Source organism: Athene cunicularia (assembly GCF_003259725.1).
Source record: "Athene cunicularia isolate RWA chromosome 8 unlocalized genomic scaffold, athCun1 chr8_part1, whole genome shotgun sequence".
Lineage (NCBI taxonomy): Eukaryota > Metazoa > Chordata > Aves > Strigiformes > Strigidae > Athene > Athene cunicularia.
In genome coordinates, this window is record NW_020799109.1 from 32,589,608 (window position 1) to 32,594,966 (window position 5,359).

The 5,359-nt window shown below is 39.0% G+C and overlaps 1 long non-coding RNA gene across 1 annotated transcript; it reads right to left on the reverse strand.

The window, feature by feature from the left end:
* Nucleotides 1-90: 90 nt before the first annotated feature.
* Nucleotides 91-1,616, reverse strand: LOC113483041. The gene is made up of 3 exons (XR_003398949.1): nucleotides 1,506-1,616; nucleotides 1,074-1,129; nucleotides 91-527 (listed from the first exon to the last, which is right to left on the reverse strand). It is a non-coding gene; the product is annotated as an uncharacterized LOC113483041 (long non-coding RNA).
* Between the last annotated feature and the right edge of the window lie 3,743 nt (nucleotides 1,617-5,359).

Sequence of the window (5,359 nt, forward strand, 5' to 3'; positions counted from 1 at the left end):
AGAGGAGAGGAGAGGAGAGGAGAGGAGAGGAGAGGAGAGGAGAGCCACTGAAGGCACAGCTAGCTACAGCCCCTGAAGAACAGAGAAGATCCAACCCCCACGCAGATCCCAGGAGGGAGCCCTTGGGTTGGGACACTGGAATTACCAATGCCACAGTCAGGGCTGTGCTGGAAGCAGTTGGGCACAGCTCAGCACAACCAGATGTTAAAATCACAGGCAGTTCTCTAACCTGCTCATTAACATCGTTCCCACTGTGGGCTTTCTGCTGCAGCTCCCTCTCTCTAGACCCTCCCAGGTATTTCGGGTCACCCCTAGAATAGCATGCCACGCATCGGGGACACACCATACGCCACACCTGCAGAAGTCTCACAAGAATTCTGATGAGCACAGACTGCACCAGCTTTTCATTTTATTGTATTCTCTCTAGATTCAAGAGTTAACAAACTTAGTTTCTGTCACTGATGCCAGTTCTTGCACTTTTGGGATCTCAGGCAAATCAAACTGTTGTCTTCATGCAGTTCACTTGTCTGTGAAACCAAACAACAATGAAAAGCAAAGCATAAATATAAAATACTTATCTCCTCCTATGCATTTCTATGATGTTGAATTAATTTACATACAGTTCTGACGTTCAAACAGATCTCATTTCTGTGGAAGTATTCCTCAGCCCTATCAAAACCTACAATATACAGCAGGCCACTTGGAGCACTTACCTATGTTTTTGGAAACAAATCATACCCATAAAAGAGACATGTCCCAAATGTTAAACAACTCCCCGCGCTGTTGACTCATGACATCAACGAAATCAAAGAGGATCTACATATAAGAGGGTTATTATTTCAGACGCTGTCAAGCTGCAGCATAATACAGAATGAGGACACTGTTATAATAAATTTCTGTGATCCTTGGAATAAATTATGATTTTTTAAGATTAATTCATTGCTCTTGATCAAGAAACAATATAGCTCATCTTCGGCTCGTTCTGTGCACATCTGAAAAACAACCCTAAAGGAGGCTTTCTCATTAATATTCTGCCTTCCTGCTAGCATGGATACACAGTAGGAATAGCTTACCTTTCACATGACATGAAGATTTTTCTACATTTTTCTTCTTAGTCATAGTATTGTGGCTAAAACATAAGCAGAGTTAAAGTGACTTTAGAAATAATGCTACTCTTCTGCTAGTGCAGATTACAAATGCACAGATCACCTCTTAAACCAATTTTCTTCTCATTAGCTTTAGATGTTAGCATTGATTAAAAAAAATAAAATTGAAGGGCACTGGGTCTGTCTGCAAAAGCTGTAAAAAGAGCTTTGCTTCAGAAAAAAACACTGGAACGGGAGCTTTGGACCTACTAGTATAAATCTTTGGTCATTGCCTGGAACATTTTCTGAGATTACGATAGAACAGGATGTTTAATTCTCTTTTACTTTCCCAGAAAAGCAGATAAATCACTACCTGGTTATTCCTGCCCTCACAGCCTTTATGTTATTTTAAAAGCTAACCTGTTTTGGAGATGGAGATGCCAGATAGATAACGTACTCCTCACAGCCACAGAAATGAAAACAGTCTGTCCTGGAGCACAGACACAATCTCCCAATCTGTTAGGATGGCACTGTGCCTGCTACCAATGTTGTATTCTAGTGCTTCTTATTACAGTCATCACTTAATGACCAAATCAGGGATGTAAAAGTCTGCAGAACCATAAGTGACACACCACTGGCAAAAAGCAGCCTTTTCCAGTTGCAGTGGCATAACAGGAGTCACCAATTCTTTGGCACAAGAGGCAGCTGCTGGGACCTACACATCTCCCTTTCTTTTGCTTGCATGGCCCCACACAGACGTAGCTCTTCTTTAGGGTACAGGCAATTAGATGTTGGTTGGCTGGTTGGTTGGTTGGTTTTCTAGAGATTTCCCAGTGCTACCATTCTTAATATTTGAAGAAGCTTTCTTACAATTGAAATTTTTTTATTATTTTTCTTTACATTCTAGTTTTTCATTAGGACCATGAGTGAAAGTAATGATGCAGTTTCAAGGGGGGGCAAAAAAAGAAGGAAAAGCAAATTGGGAGCTACCAGACTGCAGTAGAACCAACAAACATATTTGGTGAATGTAACACCAAGGACAAATAGTACAAAGCTTACTTACATGCACAGTCAGAAGCTGGCAGAGAGCTTAAGGGTCATGAAGGCAAACAATTTAAAAGCGAACTGTTTTACAGCCTTCTATTGTAACACTCTGAACAGGATGTTTCAGCCAAAGAAACTGATGTCCTTAAGGAAGCAAGAAAGACACACAGATGTATGGAAGAAGTCAGCATTTTTATCATGAACAAGAAGAATGTACTTGCAAATATCACCACACAGCTACCATAAATTAATACAGCTGGAAAGCATGGGAAAGATAATTCAATTTTAACTAGACTTCTGGTCCTAAAGAATTAGTAACAAAATTCCAGGTTCTACAGGAAAGCCATAAACTAGAGATTTTTTAAAAGCTGATTCCTGATCCAGCCCTTGAGACACTCTTGAACATGCACAGTCCAAAGGACCAGACTTTAAACAAATATGTCCTTGGTATGTCCCACCATGTTGGCTGGGGAATCAGATTGGAATATCAAATTTTGATTTCCTTGATCAGAGAATGATGACAGGATAGATACTGCTTTGTGAACACTATTATGCAGTTGACTTAAGCACATCCATACTTTCAAATTGCTGTTACATTAGAGTTAAATACTGTGATGACTGTCCCAGGTCAAGCAAAAATAACTTGTAACATAAATAAAGGTAGTATCTCCATGCACAAAATGGATCTGCTGACAGTTGCCTGGTTAGAAATGTCTTGAAAGAGCTGTAAAAGCTATAATTTTTCAAAAATTGTAGATATGTTCTCTATGCAAGATATATTTGCAGCTGGGAGATCCCATGACACTTCATCCTAAGTCATGAGGTTCTGAGATTGCAGGATTGATCCTTCAAGGACAGGTAGTCAGAAGAAGTGGGGTTTTTTTTAAGATATTAACTAGAGGCTCTGTCAAAATCCTCTGTGTGTTTCCTATGGACTTAACCTAATGGAATTAATTGAAAAGACTTCTGTTTGCTTAATGGAAATGAGACAAGACATAATTTACAACCTTGGTGTGGAAGAGAGTCTCTGGTTTTCCATCCCACACAAAACTATTTGAAATCAAGGAAGGTCACTGTGGTGGGAGAATGGTGTCTCCTGAAATGAAGAAGAAAAGTTGTTTACATTGTTTAAGAAAGTTGAACAGAGATTTGATAAATAACCTGCCTTTAAAATTTAAGGCCACAGCTATTAAAACTGAGCCTTTAAATACTCTTTGATACCGCATCTAAATTTTCTACAATCTTTGCTCCCAAGTAAAGAATTCATCCAAGATGATCACTGCTTTGCCTAAGAATAGGAAAAGGAGACAAACTGCCCTCCTCGGAGTAGCTGTTATCAGACAGCCAAATGGCAAACAACATGCCAGAATTTACAGGAAAGAGTCCAACATGGACCATTAATTCCAACACAGCCTCTACACCCCAAACACCATTAAAATGTCGCTGTTAAGGACTCTCAGAGCCAAGGCACACACAAAACATGTTCTACATGAGGATTTCTGCAACCGTAACGAATTAGAGAAAATCCTTCCAAAATGTAGCGAGGAAAAGAAATGGAACAAGTAGATTGGTATATGTGATACTTATGGAGAACACAAGTACCCTTCAATTGCAATACATATCTATATATATTTTAAATATATACATAATAAATAACATTTCACTAAATTGTATGCAGTTTTACAAAACATTCTGTTTGTTCATAAAAAAGAATCTTCTTTTTAACAGAAAATCATGGGCCAGATCCTTAACTGGTAGCTTACCTTGCTCAGGTGGTGAGCTTCACTGAGCTATACTAAACCATGACCAAAGAGAAATGTGACGTGACACTAGATTTATACATGTTGTAGAGTGACTTACATGAAAAAAGGTCTTTTTCTTACTTCAGGGACTAGCATATTTTTCCTACATTTTCTCCAATTTTAGTGCAGCAATCCAAGATGCATATTTTGCTCTCATCAAATGTAGTATTTTCCCCTCTCAGGTGGTCTTCATGACTAAGCTTTGGCAGAAGCAGAGTTTAATGTTATGACATTAATCCCTTGCAATATCCAGAATTAACAAATTCAGCCTTTCCTTTAGACATTAAATCTTAAGATGAGACATGTGGAGGTCCTTATAATGAGTCAGGGACCAGCAGACGAGCCGTATCAGTCAGGGACACCTACAAACCACCTGATTTAGGAGTAACACACCATTTGTAAGAAAAGCAAGAGGGTTTTCCAGGAGAGGGCTTTCCATTCATTAATCAGGAAGACTGTGTCTTTTGTGATGGGAGACAACAGTTATGCAGAACATCCAGAACCTCCAGAAGCATAACATGATTCTTTTTTTTTTTTTTTTTTTTTTTTTTTTTTTTTTTTTTTAAATATGGTGTTGCTAGAGAAGTGGTTTTGCTAAAGAAGTGTTCTTGACATCTTACAAACACTGTTACAAGGAAAGACAGTTGTCAAACAGGAGTTCCAAGACCCTAATGAACATCATTGCTCTCATGGTTACATATGTGCTAACTAATTCTTCCGGTTCAGCCCCCAGTAACTCTGTTGTCTGGTATCCACTCAGTCCCGCTGGTGCCTTTCAATAAAGTGTTCTTCTTCAGAAATCAATTAAGATTTAGTGCAAGTTTCACTGGGAAGGATTGCAAAGTATCTAGCAAATAGAAATTAAGGTATTTGCATGCTATAGAAGTCTTTTCCATCATCAGAGGAAATACGGTCACATCTCAACTGGAACAATGGTGTTTTAATTATGTAAACTAATTTCATGTTGATTACAAATCAAGAAGCAGAAAAAAAACCCTGTTTTTTTCAGTGAGAGGTGAATTTGTGTGATCAGAATGCAACTGGACCAAAGGAGATGCTGCCTGAGCTCCCAGCCTAGCCACAGTTTGCAAAATCCCAAATGTGTTCCCTCATCACTGGGATCTCCAGGGACAGAACTAGAAACACCTGTCTGTTAACTCTGTGCTATCGGAAAGATGCTACACTTGCTCTTTGACATCACTTGCAGTGGCTGATAATGAGAAATGATGGTGATTCATAAAGATATCTCCTTTCCTAAGAATACAGGAACAGCAGCTTGCATAATCCTGAAATTTACTTAATTAAGGAACATCCCTAGCACTGTTGTATTTGATCATAGTTGCTGTCTCTTGTCTTCACCTCCCTCTCCCTCCCAGCTTTACCACAAGTGCCTTTGATTAGCACAGCCCTAATAAGATGCTTCATTAA